The following is a 16,743-nucleotide window of genomic DNA, read 5'->3' on the forward strand; positions in this document are numbered from 1 at the left end:
CTCGTTGAGACGAGTATGTCCGGTATGGCATGGTGAGGCTTGATGAGTGGTGAGTTTATCTGTTAATGGAAATATATTGGTTGTGTTAATCTTTCGGAGAATACTTGGACCCCCTGAGTCGGTCGTAGGTCGAGTCTTGTTCAGTAATTTTTCACCTACTTGTTTTGTACTACCACTTGTCCCTGCCGCAGGTAGGGTATGGTTCAGTAAGTTGTCAACCCCTTACCAAAGCACACACCGTACAGAGAGGCCATGGTGGAAGATACCGGATGCATCCGGTAGGCATGCCACCTGGTCCGGGGGCATGGGTGTTTCCGGTTGGGACTGAGAGGGGGGCACCCCTTAGAGCGCGCGATATAAATTTGATCCCATGCTACGTCGAGGTTGTAGCCTCCCCACTTAGAGTTTTGCTTGACAGGTGTCGTGGGTGATTCCAGACACCGGTAAGTTAAGCTGGTGTGTGCAGGTCAGGCGTGTTTTCAATTAAAAGGCCGTAGGCGGAATTAGTCCCGACGGACTAAATAAAACCGTTACTCGTGGGTAAAGAGTACACCCTCTTCAGAGGTTATATCTATTCGGATAGCCATGTTCATGGGTAAGGACTTCAATCTGAAATGGGTCTAGTGACGGTCTTCGGATGGAGAAACGGCTAGACTAGATCATTGGATTATGATTATGTTAGTGACGGTCTTCGGATGGAGAAACGGCTAGACTAGATCATTGGATTATGATTATGTTAGTGACGGCCTTCGGATGGAGAAACGGCTAAACTAGGTATTGTTTATGACCTGTGATGTATGAGGATTATGTTTATTATTATTATGGACTAACCATTTACATTATTTGAATTATTGAGTATCCCTGGGACGGTTCTACCTCCTGGATATTCACTGTGATTATTCTTATATAAGCCCTCTCTGTGGTGTCGCTCAGACGCCCGGCTGCGGCATGCTTGTTATTGAATTATTCTTTATAAGCCCTTTATGTGGTGTCGCTCAGACGCCCGACTACGGCATGCTTGTTATTTAATTATTCTTTATAAGCCCTTTATGTGGTGTTGCTCAGACGCCCGACTGCGGCATGCTTGTTATTTAATTATGCTTTATAAGCCCTTTATGTGGTGTCGCTCAGACGCCCGACTGCGGCATGCTTGTTATTTAATTATTCTTTATAAGCCCTTTATGTGGTGTCGCTCAGACGCCCGACTGCGGCATGCTTGTTATTTAATTATTCTTTATAAGCCCTTTATGTGGTGTCGCTCAGACGCCCGACTGCGGCATTGTTAATTTATTTGCACCCTTTCGAGGAGTCATTTCAGACACTCGATCAGTGCATTCTAGTTCTACTCCCATATCGCATGTTCATATTTGACCTGCATGCGTGCATCACGGATTCCGTTGATTTCGTGATAGACGTTATCATCATAAAATATTTTGGAGCATGATTACCCCTTGTTATATTATACCCGTGTTCTTGATGTTTGCGAGTACATTCAAACGTACTCACTGGCTTGTCCCTGGCTATTGTCTTGGCCAGATTTCTTGCATGGAGAGAGCCTTGCGATGACAGCCCCGGAACCTACGCAGTGATGATAGCAGCCTCGGAAGATAGGAGTTATCCTGGTCAGCTGTTCTTGTGGGAAATGGAGTCCCATAGACGCAGATGTACCACAAACCGCTTCCGCCATCAACCACTAGAAACCAAGTGTTGTACTCCTAGGCCACAATGGTCTTGTACTACATATTTTGTACTTTTCTTGGAATTCTTGTATCAAGTTGGTGCCTCATCAGCTAACAGTAATCCTGGGGCTAGTGAGCACAAAGGCCGTTTTCTGGGAAATTAATATCCCGAAAAAAAACCCGGTCCTGACAGACTTGGTATCAGAGCCAGGCTGACCATTGGCTAATCCTATCTTAGCCAGGTCAATAAACCTAGGTTAACCAAACCACCAGACCTTAACCTAACCCCGGCCAAGCTTCTCACATAAGATAGCCCCACAGTGACCCGACGCCTTTCGGCAGACGGTGCCCAACCCATCAGCCTAGCCCGTCGATCGCGCGCCAGTGACCAACACCTAACACGTCTCAATCGCAAGCGTGCGAAGGAAGACTCCGTCCCCTTTTTCCTATAAAAAGGGCATGCTAGCCTCAACCCAGCATAGCACAGCCTCTTTCCCAAACCAAGCCACGATGCCTGGCCCCATTGTTCACAATGAGACCACAGCAACCAACCTTGGAGGTTTTGTGACCGTGCTCGCAAACCTCACCCGCCGTGCCTATGCATTAGAAGAGCCCCCAAAATATGTTGTGTACCAAGGACTCATGAGCGGTGAGAGCCGTCAATTCTGGGCCACTGTACACATCTATGGTAGGGGTCTATCGCCAGAACGCCCCTACAGGTTCACTGGAAGGACAACTTCCTTTGAGCCACAAGCCATCCAACTGGCAGCTCGAGAAGCTATAGTTCAACTCCGGCACTTGTCGCCCAGAGTTAACTGTCGCTCGTTCTACTACTACCCCAGTCGTGACGGGTATGGTAGGCCGCCCCAGGTTGCCAACGGAGATCACAAGACAGATCCTGCACTATTGCATCTGGTGCGCTATGTAAGCGCACTAGAGCAACTGTTCGATCAGATCACCCTTGATCTGATCGCAGCTCGTGGAGAACTGGTTCGCCGAGCCCCGGCGAGAGGAGAAGTGGAGCCCGACGCCGACAACCCAGTCGTGCTGTTCGGACACCTGATCGAGCCCTTAAGGTCTGCCCCAGCCATCAACCAGAGTGCTTTGGTATCCCCAGAAGCGCTTCGTCGCCTTTTGGGAACCCGTTCCAACGGGATTGTGGCTAGCAACCCCCGCGATGGTCATCACCAGTACCCCGACCCTGCAGCCCCTCAACCTTAACCAGCAAATCCTGATGGTGAAACCCGTGGAGAAACCTCGGTGTCCACAAGGCCAGCCCACTTAGACATTAACGAAGTAGACTAATTCGCTCAAGTAATGTGGAGACTTAATATTTCTACGCCTTGTAATTGTGTGATCCTGTATCACCATTATTAAATGTTGTCTGCTTGTGCGCCCCTATTTTGGAATAGTAGCCATGCATAAGTACGTCAGCGTACAGATGCATCTTTTAAATTCCGGGCACAGCTACCAAGACCAACCCCGACGACACCCACAGCAATGTGTCACATTTGTGAGATATGAGTATTTGTGGCATTGACCCCGACCCCATAGAGCAGAACCGACAGCTAGTTACCCTTCACCACGGTAGATAACCCAGCCCCAAAGCTATATAAAAGGCCACCTCATGACCTTGCCAAGTACCCCTCACCTTGTGCACAACACGCACAGCCTTTTCTTTGCCATGCCGACCCCCAGTATTTATCTGAGAACTCCAGACGCAGCCCCGGGTAGTTTTGTTAAATTATTGTGGGACTTTACCTGCAGTACCATGAGCGCCATCCATCCACCCCAGTACGAGTTGCTCAAATCGAGAATCACCCCGTCCACCTCGAAATATTGGGCAGTGGTGCACATCCCTCCCTCAAACCCAAACCAAGACCCAACGGAAGTTTCCTTCGTGGGGAAATCCATGCCGACTCCGCATATGGCCATAGAAGCTGCTGCGTACGAAGCGCTCGATGGTCTTCGATTCGCGGTACCCTATGCCAGCGAACGAGGATATTATTATTTTCCGAGTCGTGCAGCACCAGGAGAAGTAGCATTTTTTCCCAGTGGACGAATTGAGAGAGATCCAGTACTGGCCAACCTTGCCCGGTACGTTATCGCCCAGGAGCGTTTGACTCAGCGGGTAATGGGTTATCTCCAGAGCCTCGCTGATTTAAATCCTCGGATCGCTATTGGCAGACCACTGAGGCCTGACCAGGAGGGGCGCGTTCGTCGACTGGTCAACCCGCTTCCCCCGATAGAAGAGGAGTGTGCCCCAGTACCAGAGACGTTTTCTCAGGACCGTGTCCTTTTGCCGTTTTCATTGTAGACGTCACCGCTATGTTTATCATCCCAGTATTTATTTATGTGCTATAACTTGTACGTGGTATCCAAAAATCTGTGCGGCGTACCAAATTTTTGGTTTCAATTATGTGAGCAGTTTTACTGCTGTTAATCTTTATTTAACTAATTTTCACTCACGATAAATTTTGTAGTGAGATTTCTTTCCCTGAGTTGCTGCAGCATATGCCTCTTCACGACATAGATTTTTATTCGCGCAGCTCCGTAACAGCAGACTCACAACTACAACCACTCGACCTCGTGCACTAATTAAAAATCCTCGTACACATTTTGCGCCTAACTGATCACACCCGAGGACACCACATTCTCAGTAAGAGAGATTTGTGAGTAATCATTCGGGCGCGAGTTGCCCCAGCACACCGACAGCAGTTAGCACTCGATGCCACACCTAATCCTCGTGATCGCCGCCACCGCGAAGAGCTAACACTCGAGCGGCAGCATCACGACGATCATCCAGGATCATCGCGCACAAGCGCACGGAAAACCCCAGCAATGTCGCCAAACGTCCACACACTTGGACCACGTACCAGTCCGGCATCGCCTCCGCCATTAGAGCCTCGTCTCGAGCTCCTGCAAACAGCAATCGAGGAGCAGGAAGGAGAAGTAGAAGCGAGGCCAGGTGCGAGTCAGAAGAGAGGAGCACCGCGATCATTTTATAGCTCGAGATCGGTGTACGGTGGGCGAGGTCCACCAGCACCACTCGTCGCTCGATCGCCGGTGTTCGGAGGCGAGTCCGCGAACAGTGCCGACAGTGCAATGGCCCGCGAGGTGAGTGCACGCTGCACCGGCAGCTAGCACGCCGCGCACTACCACAATACGGCCTAGATGCCCTATGCGCTAGGCATCGCCGGTGGAGGAAGCGCGGGAAAGCCCGCGAAGGAGAGCAAGAAGAGAGAGCCAGAGGTAGAAGAAGAGGCCGACAGTGGGCCCCGGGTCCACCTGTCAGCCAGAGAGAGCACTGTGCTCTCGGGTGCGACTAGCGTATTTCAGTAATTTAGAATTTATTCTAAATTTACTATATCCAGCGTAGAAATATCTCGTTTTTCCCCAACCATGGATTTTTCCGCGCAACGCCAGTATACCACACTGTGGTTTTACACCACTTATTGCCCTCTCACTGTAGCCACATTTTTATTGCATAGTAGAATGTTGATTTCTTTTTTTGGTAAAAGCAATGTTTGTTCAAAACAGCTTTTAACAAATCTCGAGGACGAGATTTTTCTTAAGGGGGTAGTGTTGTGACACCCCAAAATTTTGACCTTATTTTATTAATTAAAATTTTGCCAGGAAATTAAAATTTTCCATTTGTCTAGATTTACCTTTTGATATTGTGGGTTTTCACCTCAAGTGGAAACTTTCCAAAAGTATTATTAGATTTGTATACTCTCTCTAGAAACAATTCTTTATCAGTGGATTTAATTGCAAGATTGCTTTTCCCTGAGCTTTATTCTTTTAAAATGATTTTTCATGAACTTGGAGTCTCTGTTGCACGGCAACCATTTGATTAATGCATTTAAAACTTTCACCAAAATTTGGGGATGTCGTGTGATGTTTCCACATCACTTTTATGCAAAAATATCTTTTGGTTATTGGAGATTTTGAGCCCTACATCAACTTTTCAAATCTGGTCCAGTAGGTATTTTTGCGCTACAACCTATTTAAATATTACTTTAAAAATTCTTCCAAGTGTTTGGAGATGTCAGTAGATGCATATAATTAAACTTTATGCTAAAAACCAGTGTTGTTCTTTGAAAAATTTGAGTGAATCAACCTCTTTTTCATTCTGGTCCAGTTTGGTGATTTTACTGCAACCCTATTTTATTTTGCTCTAGTGCCCATGAGCTTTTTCCTGCTTGCAGCCCTCCCTACAAAACCCTTAAGTCCAGGAGAGTGGACCCATTGGAGGATTTTAAGTGCATGCAATGAGACCTTTTTCTTTCTGTCCAAAACTGAAGTTTTGCAAAACATGCACTAGCAAGTTTCTGGTTTTGCCCAAATGATCTTGTCATCATCACCTACATCTAGAGAGACACTGGTCTGGAGTTTTTGGCCACTCCAAGAGTTGCCTAGATACACTTAGCATTATGTCGAACACCTTGTGTTCATGGACAGTTTTGGCATGTTTTCTAGTTTGCATTATGATCTTGTTCCACTGACACAGCAACCTTGTCCACTAAGCTCCTAGCTATCCCTATCCCTGTCCTGTTATTTGCCAGCCTCCCTCTAGCACTCTAGGCTGCCCTGGCATTTCATCGAGCACGTCCCGTGCGTGCTCTGGGCGCACCCAGAGCGCACGTTTTGCACGCGTGCGCACCGAGACGCCGCGTCGCACTGCCGCCCTCGCCGCGTCCCGCCCCTGGCCCTTGCTCGCCTGCAGAGCCACGCACTACCCTCGCCCACTCGCCAAAACCCTCCAAGCCACTCCTGGCGCCCTACAGCGCCGCCGTCTGAGCCTTTGGCGGCACGCCGGCGTTGGCAGTGAGCTCCTGCCATGGACGGCGCCGCCCAAGCCACCCGCGCGCGCCAGCTGCCCCTTGGAGCAGCTCGAGCTTATCCTGGAGCCCGTCGGCACGCGCTCGTCGCCGCCACGTCGCCCTGTGTCTACAGAGCGACGGTCGCCGGCGTTCTTATCCACGGCCGCCGCGGGACTAGCCTCCAATGCCTATAAAAGGAGGCCCCGAGCCCCTCCGAGCGCTCAGGCGACCTCAGGCCTCCCCCTAGTGCTCCCCTAGCCGTGGATTGACCGAAAGAGGCCATCTCCCCCACTTCCGGCCGGTTCGGCCGCCGCTGCCTTCCAGTGCCGTTCGTCGCAACCAGGCAATCCCCCGCCCATCCAACACCACCACCCGCTTCCCCTTGTTCTTGCGGAGCTGCCCAGCGCCTCAGCCTCGATCGGAAACCACCGGAGCCCAAACCCCCATTCATTCCCGTAGCCCCCTCCGCCGCGGAGCTCGCCGCCGGCGACTCCTCCCACCACCGTCGACCCAACGACCACCGGGAGGACCGCCCCGGTCTGGCAGGTCCATCCCCGCCCTCGGATACCCGTGGGGAGCTGCCGTTCGTCGACAGCGATCGCCGGAGTCCCGCCTCCGCTCGGGCAGAGAGAGAGGAGGGAGAGGGGGACTAGTCAAACCTGACCAGTGGGCCCCCTGGACCCACTGTCAGTGACCCCCGCGCCACCCACGCCGGCTTAAGCGGAAGCGTATATCCTCGAGTACGTATCCCCTACCCCGAAAGCGTATTCTGTATCGAAGCGTTTTCCTTTTTCTGGTTTTATTAAAAACAGAACTTTGACTGGCTATATCTTTAAAAATAAAACTCCAAATGAGTTGATTCTTTTTCCTACCTCTCTCAAATTTCATCTAGTTTATTTTAAGATTTATTTCAAAAATATTTGGGACAACTTTTTGTACTGTTTTTGAAATATTTGTTATTTGAATATTTTTTAAAAATAGGAAATGGAGAGAGAGGAAAACTTTCAAAAAGTGCACCCCCTTGCATACTCTTGAAGGCAAGCATTCTGAACTCTGGCATAATATTTTTTTGTGAGGTGTTTTGATACGGTTACAACACCACCTTGACTTGGAGCATACGTTATTTTTATGTGACGATAAAGTCACACACATGAGTACATATTTGAGATGCTTTACTGTTAGAAATGGATATGCTGGTGATAGTAATCATCCTCGCGAGCTTTCCATGCATACCGGCAGGAAGCCGGGAAAGTCGTGGTCTTGGGTAGACACGAGCTTGTCCCTAGTTCCTCGTTGAGACGAGTATGTCCGCTATGGCATGGTGAGGCTTGACGAGTGGTGAGTTTATCTGTTAATGGAAATATATTGGTTGTGTTAATCTTTCGGAGAATACTTGGACCCCCTGAGTCGGTCGTAGGTCGAGTCTTGTTCAGTAATTTTTCCCCTACTTGTTTTGTACTACCACTTGTCCCTGCCGCAGGTAGGGTATGGTTCAGTAAGTTGTCAACCCCTTACCAAAGCACACACCGTACAGAGAGGCCATGGTGGAAGATACCGGATGCATCCGGTAGGCATGCCACCTGGTCCGGGGGCATGGGTGTTTCCGTTGGGACTGAGAGGGGGGCACCCCTTAGAGCGCGCGATATAAATTTGATCCCATGCTACGTCGAGGTTGTAGCCTCCCCACTTAGAGTTTTGCTTGACAGGTGTCGTGGGTGATTCCAGACACCGGTAAGTTAAGCTGGTGTGTGCAGGTCAGGCGTGTTTTCAATTAAAAGGCCGTAGGCGGAATTAGTCCCGATGGACTAAATAAAAATGTTACTCGTGGGTAAAGAGTACACCCTCTTCAGAGGTTATATCTATTCGGATAGCCATGTTCATGGGTAAGGACTTCAATCTAAAATGGGTCTAGTGACGGTCTTCGGATGGAGAAATGGCTAGACTAGATCATTGGATTATGATTATGTTAGTGACGGTCTTCGGATGGAGAAACGGCTAGACTAGATCATTGGATTATGATTATGTTAGTGACGGCCTTCGGATGGAGAAACGGCTAAACTAGGTATTGTTTATGACCTGTGATGTATGAGGATTATGTTTATTATTATTATGGACTAACCATTTACATTATTTGAATTATTGAGTATCCCTGGGACGGTTCTACCTCCTGGATATTCACTGTGATTATTCTTATATAAGCCCTCTCTATGGTGTCCTTCAGACGCCCGACTGCAGCATGCTTGTTATTGAATTATTCTTTATAAGCCCTTTATGTGGTGTCGCTCAGACACCCGACTGCGGCATGCTTCTTATTTAATTATTCTTTATAAGCTCTTTATGTGGTGTCGCTCAGACGCCCGACTGCGGCATGCTTGTTATTTAATTATGCTTTATAAGCCCTTTATGTGGTGTCGCTCAGACGCCCGACTGCGGCATGCTTGTTATTTAATTATTCTTTATAAGCCCTTTATGTGGTGTCGCTCAGACGCCCGACTGCGGCATGCTTGTTATTTAATTATTCTTTACAAGCCCTTTATGTGGTGTCGCTCAGACGCCCGACTGCGGCATTGTTAATTTATTTGCGCCCTTTCGAGGAGTCATTTCAGACACTCGATCAGTGCATTCTAGTTCTACTCCCGTATCGCATGTTCATATTTGACCTGCATGCGTGCATCACGGATTCCGTTGATTTCATGATAGACGTTATCATCATAAAATATTTCGGAGCATGATTACCCCTTGTTATATTATACCCGTGTTCTTGATGTTTGCGAGTACATTCAAACGTACTCACTGGCTTGTCCTTGGCTATTGTCTTGGCTAGATTTCTTGCGTGGAGAGAGCCTTGCGATGACAGCCCCGGAACCTACGCAGTGATGATAGCAGCCTCGCGAAGATAGGAGTTATCCTGGTCAGCTGTTCTTGTGGGAAATGGAGTCCCATAGATGCAGATGTACCACAAACCGCTTCCGCCATCAACCACTAGAAACCAAGTGTTGTACTCCTAGGCCACAATGGTCTTGTACTACATATTTTGTACTTTTCTTGGAATTCTTGTATCAAGTTGGTGCCTCATCAGCTAACAGTAATCCTGGGGCTGGTGAGCACAAAGGCCGTTTTCTGGGAAATTAATATCCCGAAAAAAAACCGGTCATGACAACATAAGAGCCCAACTGTCGGACGCTTTGAAGGAGAACCGAAAACTGAAAGGCGGCATATTTAGTATGTCCCTGAACCTTACTTTCATAAGATCTCTTGACGGAGAATTTTTACGAGATTTCTTCCTGTAGGTTTGCTAACTGGGCGGCCTGAAGGAGAAGTATCCGGATTTCAAGGCAACTTTCTGCAAGAGTTATCCAAGGTGCACGAGCGAGCTTGGAAAGCGATAAGGAATATGGCTAAGGCTTTATGGCCATCCGATTCTCCTCCAGGACTAATGGGGGAACTCGCGGAGCTATTCAAAGGAGCTCGTCTTCGCTTTGAGCTATGGAATGCATCGGCATGTCGAGAGGGTGCACGAGAGGCCTGGGCCATGGTGAAAACGCGGTATACCGGACTTGATCCAAATCATATGGCCCGGGTTGGACCTCGGGGACCGGATAGACAAGAAATTCCGGTTAGCTTTGTGTATGACCAAGTAAAGATAGCCGCCAAATTTTCACAGCGGGACTGTAAACTAGACAACCTGATAGATGGCATAGATAAAGAGTAGATTTGTGATTTTATGTGACAATACACTTTATCAGCAAAACTTATCTCCGGCTGATTTGTAAAAGATTGTCTTGGCGGACCTTCCGCTTTGAGCCTATGAAACCCAAGGGTAGAGTGTTTCCGAATACTATACCTGTGGGAAACATCAAGTATGTTCGGGAACCAGGCGGTCCGGTCATAATGCTTGAACAGACAAACTGTATTCGGGAAGTTATGTTATATTAGTTTTTCATGTAAGAAACATCTTCCATAAAGATAGTTCCGTTAAGGGTTCCTCTTCCTGGGTCGGCATGCATTTATGCATGACTAAGCTGTGATGCGAAAGAATCACAGGAGTCTTTTTATTTTTGGTAGTTTATACTGCTACGAAGGCAATTCATCTTTTGCCTGCCGACCAATTATTCCCTTAAGAATGCTAGCTTTCGGCTTCACCCGTCTGAGGTACATGTCCGGATGACCCGGCTATAACAATCGCAGAGGTGCTCCCTTTATGCCCTAGCTGAACAAGCGGGAACGTAGGGCATAAGCACAGGAGCCAAGCAACCCAGCTTGGCAAAAACATAAGTCATAGAGGTTCATATAATGGCGAAGACAGGACGTATATGAGCAAAAAATACACATATATATGGTGAGCCTGATGCTCGAGATAATAAAGAGCTTCTATTTGAAGGAAGCCCCCAGTTAAGGTGGGGTGTGTACATTTAAAGATGTATTCCCCGCAAGTGTGCGGCTTACCCGAACACACTCTAGAAATCGTAAAACAAACGAAAAGAAAAAAGAGAAAAAAGAGAAATAGGTAACGAACAATGTGTCCGAACTTAGGCATAGAATCTTCGGAGTCTGGCAGCGTTCCATGGGTTTGGCTCAAAGCGATTGTCCGATGCATTACGAAGGCGATAGGCTCCTCCCATGAGAACTTCATCTATAATGAAGGGACCCTCCCAATTGGGCTTGAGCTTGTCCTTTTTCTTCTCTGGTAGGCATAGAACGAGTTCACCGACATTATAAGCCTTGGCCCACACTTCTCTGCTTTGGTATCTTAGAGCTTGTTGTTGGTAGAATGCAGATCGAGCTTTTGCGACATCGCGCTCTTCCTCCAGGCCATCTAAGCCGTCTTGCCGATCGAGCTCGGCCTCTTTCTCTTCGTACATGCGCACTCAAGGTGAGTCATGAATAATATCGCAGGCCAAGACGGCCTCTGCACCGTACACCATGAAGAACGGTGTGTATCCGGTCGTGCGATTGGGTGTGTTCCATAGCCCCCAGAGTACGGAGTCAAGCTCCTCGACCCAGTGTTTGTCCGACTCCTTTAGAGATGGCACTAGTCTGGGTTTAATGCCGTTCATTATTAGGCCATTGGCCCATTCGACTTGACCGTTTGTTTGAGGGTGATATCCGGAGGCGTAATCTAGCTTGATGCCCAGATTAGCACAGCAAGTTTTTACCTCGTCGGCCGTAAAGTTAGAGCCATTGTCAGTGATGATGTTGTGTGGGACACCATAACGGTGTACAACACTAGATATGAAATCTATCACTGGTCCGGCTTCAGCCTTTTAACTGGTTTGGCCTCTATCCACTTAGTAAATTTATCTACCATAACCAGCAGGTATTTTTTCTTATGGCTTCCCCCTTTAAGCGGTCCAACCATGTCCAGTCCCTAGACCGCGAAAGGCCATGTAATGGGGATAGTTCGTAGGGCAGTAGGCGGCATATGACTTTGATTTGCGAAGAGCTGGCATCAAACACAGCGTTGGACGAGGTCCTCTGCATCTGCTCGGGCCGCAAAAAAAAACCAGTACGGAAGGCTTTACTTACAAGGGCCCGAGCTGGGGCGTGATGGCCACCAAGGCCAGCATGGATTTCGGCCAGGAGCTGCCGACCCTCCTCTTCGAAGATACATCTTTGAAGGACTCCAGTAGTACTTTTCTTGTAGAGTTCTCCTTCATGAACCTTGTAGGCTTTCGAGCATAGAACGATGCAACGAGCCTCATTCTGGTCCTCGGGGAGCTCCCGCCTATTATGGTAGGCCAGGAAGGGTTCGGTCCATGGAGCGATTACTGCCATGATTACATGGGCGGAAGGCGTTGGTTCTGTGCCCGAGCCCCGATGATGTCTGAATCGTGTTCGCATCTGGGGGTGTGATCGACGCCGGACTGGTGTTTCCGCTCTCGTCTTGCCATACCATGGATGGCTTAAAGAGCCTTTCCATGAAGGTGTTAGGCGGGATGGGGTCCCGTTTAGCGCCCATTCGAGCAAGGATGTCCGCTGCTTGGTTACTGTCTTGGGCCACATGATGAAACTCGAGCCCCTCGAACTGAGCTGGTATTTTGAGCACGGCATTGCGGTAAGCTACCATCTTTGGATCTTTTGCATCGAATGCACCGTTTATTTGGGATATTGCAAGATTTGAATCCCTGCGCACCTCAAGGCATTGTATTCTCATAGAAACAGCCATCCGGGGACCATGCAGTAGTGCCTCATATTCGGTTGCGTTATTAGAGTCCGGATACATGATTTGCAATATGTAACGGACTATGTCCTCTGTAGGGGATGTTAGGATGACACCGGCCCCCAATCCGGCTAACATTTTTGAGCCGTCAAAGTACATCACCCAGTTGGAGTATGTGCGGTACTCTTTAGGGAGTTCGGCTTTTGTCGATTCGGCGACGAAGTCGGCCAACACCTGAGATTTAATGGCTCGGCGTGGTTTATACGTTATTTCAAATGGTAGGAGCTCAATGGCCCATTTTGCAATGCGGCTGGTGGCATCTCGATTGTTTATGATGTCATTGAGTGGTACCTCGGAGGCCACCGTGATCGAGCACTCTTGAAAGTAGTGTCGCAGCTTCCGAGATGCCATGAAAACCGCATATGTTATCTTTTGATAGTGCGGGTATCGGGATTTGCATGGCGTGAGAACCGCTGATACGTAGTATATGGATTTTTGGAGTGGGAATTTGTGTCCCTCTTCCTCTCATTCGACGACGAGTACTGCGCTCACCACCTGATGAGTTACAGATATATACAGTAGCATAGGTTCGCCGATGTTAGGTGCAACAAGGATTGGATTGTTTGCTAGCAGAGTTTTTATTTCTTCCAACCCGGCCGTTGTGGCGTCCGTCCACTCAAAGTGGTCGGTATGTCGAAGCAGGCGATATAGCGGCAGCGCCTTCTCTCCCAGTCTGGAGATAAAGCAGCTCAAGGCTGCCACGCACCCAGCTAGTTTTTGGACCTATTTTAGGTCTGTTGGTATTGCCAACTGAGAGAAGGCTCAGATTTTGGCTGGGTTTGCTTCGATTCCTCTATTGGAAACGATGAACCCAAGCAGCTTTCCGGCTGGAACACCGAAAACGCATTTTTCCGGATTGAGCCGTATCTCATATGTTCGGAGGTTGTCGAATGTAATACGTAAGTCTTCTATCAATGATCTGACATGTTTGGTTTTGATGACTACATCATCTACCTACGCCTCCGCCGTCTTGCCAATTTGTTTTTCCAGGCATGTGATCATGCGTTGGTAGGTGGCGTCGGCGTTTTTAAGCCCGAAAGGCATAGTGTTAAAACAGAAAGGCCCGTACGGAGTGATAAATGCCATTGCAGCCTGATCGGATTCCTTCATCTTAATCTGATGGTATCCGGAGTATGCATCGAGGAAACACAGTGAATCGTGTCCTGCATTTGCATCAATGATCTGGTCAATGCAGGGCAGTGGGAAGTGGTCCTTAGGGCAAACTTTGTTGAGGTCTTTAAAATTGACACAAAGGCGCCAGGATTTGTCCTTCTTTGGCACCATGACCAGGTTTGCTAGCCAATCCGGGTGTTTTATTTCTCGAATAAACCCGACTTCAAGTAGTTTGGCTAGCTCCTCCCCCATAGCTTGTCATTTGGGTTCGGAAAATCGCAGTAGCGTTTGCTTAACTGGCTTGAACCCCTTTATTATGTTGAGGCTATGTTTGGCCAGTCTACGTGGGATTCCTGGCATATCCGAAGGGTGCCATGCAAAAATATCCCAATTTTCGCGCAGGAATGCTCTCAGAGCGGCGTCGATCGCCGGATCCAGCTGTGCTCCAATGGCTGCTGTTTTATTAGGATCCATCGGGTGAACTTGGAATTTGACTATTTCGTCTGCCAGTTTGAAAGAAGTGGATTTAGGCCTTTTGTCGAGGATTACATCATCTCTATCCACTGTGGAATGCAGAGCGGTGAGCTCCTCAGCCGCAAGTGCCTCGGATAGTGCCTCGAGGGCCAGGGATGCGGTTTTGTTTTCGGCGCGGAGTGCTATGTCCGGATCACGGCGATAGTGATAACTCCATTGGGCCCGGGCATTTTGAGCTTCATGTACCCGTAATGAGGTATGGCTTGAAAGCGTGTGAATGCATCTCGCCCCAACAGGGCATGATATCCGCTATTGAAAGGTGCCACCTGGAAGATTAACTCTTTGGACCTGTAGTTCTCAAGCGTGCCAAATACCACATCAAATTTTGTTTTTCCCGAACACCGAGCTTCTCGGCTGGGAATAATACCCCGAAAGGTTGTACTGCTCTGCTCGATGCGGCTCTTGTCTATTTGCATTTTGTAGAGCGTGTCCTCGTAGATAAGTTTCAATCCGTTGCCCCCGTCCGTGAGCACTTTAGTAAGCCGCAAGCCATCCACAACTAGGTTTAGAACTAAAGCGGCTGGTGCTCGGACTGATCGGGCCCATGGTTCGTCAGTGGCATTGAAGGTTATCGCCATGTCGTTCCAAGGGTTCATTGTGGCTACTTGGTTAACTTCGGTGAGGTCGCGGAGCGCCCTCTTACGATGATTATTTGAAGAGAAGGTCTCGAAGACCGTAAATACATTGAGATCATTATCCTCATAGGAGCACTTCTCTGGGGTAGTGTTGGTGAGGATTGCCTCACCGCTCTTAGCCAACTGTCGGAGTATCCAACATGCCCGAAGGCTATCCGTTGGTTCGGAATTTGGCATCGTGTGTATCTGGCAAGGCTTGTCGAGCCATCCATTAAGGACAGTTCTATGTCCCGTTAAGGGCTTAATTTTCTTGTCCGTGAAGTGATGATCAGGTGCCCCATAAGGGTACATCCTTTTTGCCCGGACGGTGGGTGGCTTAAAGGCCGATGGTTCCCACCAATATGTCTAGGCTTTCTAGGTGCTTTCCATTGCACAATAATTCTTTACTATGTGTGCTAAATCTGCAAAGTGCAGTATGCGGCGTCGGTTCAGGGCATTGAGGATCCCCTCGTCCGTACGGTTGCAGCAAAAGATTGATACCGCATCGTCGTCGCAGCAATCTTTAATCTTGTTTTAAACAAGTAGGAATCTAGCCCAAAAGTGATGGACTGTTTCCTGAGGTTGCTGCCGTATGTACATTAAGTCGTATATATCCAGGGGGCCGGAATTGCTTGGAGAGTATTGATTGTGGTGGGCGGGTGGGTTTAAATCCGAACCCTGGCCCACTGAGGAATCTAGATTTTGTAAAAAATTTGAGGTCACTAGCCCAGGATCCGGAGTGTCCTAGGGGTTTTTAGGCTCAACGCCTGATTCTATGTTCAGAGGATAGATGGTCTCTTCTTGAAGATGGGTGTCCGGCTCGCAGGGCTCGGAGATCCGAACATAGTTTGTTTTCAGCATAGGAGGAGCGATATCGTCAACTTGCTCTTCCACGATGGTCACCAGGTGGGTGACAGGTGGGGCGCTGGACTGCCACCTCATCATATGATATATACATGATGGACTGCCACCTCACCATATGATATATACATGGTGGACACACCCAAAGAAGGGGGGTCTCAAAGCGATGATGGTGACGAAGAGCCCAGATCACCATACACAGGAGGGCAAAAGAAATTTCCCCCGCAAATCCAAACGGTGAACGTGGTAAACACCACCCAAATTCCCAACCCAGACCAGATACGCACCCTTAGGGATGCCGACTTAACAGAACCAGTCGTCCCACAATATAAACTAGGGCCGGTCACCTTCAACCGCACGGATTGTCCGGTTAACGCCAATCAGGGCAACCCAGCCGCACTAGTCCTCGACCCAATAATTGACGGGTTCCACCTCACATGAGTCCTTATGGACGGAGGCAGCAGTTTAAACCTGCTTTACTAGGACACAGTGCGCAAGATGGGCATCGGTCATTCATAGATCAAACCCACTAAAGCCACTTTCAGAGGCATCATACCGGGTGCGGAAGCCAGCTGTACAGGCTCCATCGCCCTTGAGGTAGTCTTCGGATCACCCGACAATTACCGTACCGAAGAGTTAATCTTCGAAATCATCCCTTTCCGCAGTGATTATCAGGCACTACTCGGACGAACCGCGCTCGCTCGATTCAACGCGGTGCCACATTATGACTACCGTAAGCTCAAAATGCCCGGTCCATGCGGCGTCATCATGGTTAATGGCAAGGACGAACTTTACTTCGGCATCAACGAGTATACCACTACCTTAACAGCAGAAGCAACGAGCAGCACCTTAGCCGAACCTAGAGTCGATGGCCAGGCTCCCAGACTCCGTCAAAGGAC

The sequence above is a fragment of the Aegilops tauschii genome, chromosome 7 (genome assembly GCF_002575655.3).
Source record: "Aegilops tauschii subsp. strangulata cultivar AL8/78 chromosome 7, Aet v6.0, whole genome shotgun sequence".
NCBI classification, from domain to species: Eukaryota; Viridiplantae; Streptophyta; class Magnoliopsida; order Poales; family Poaceae; genus Aegilops; species Aegilops tauschii.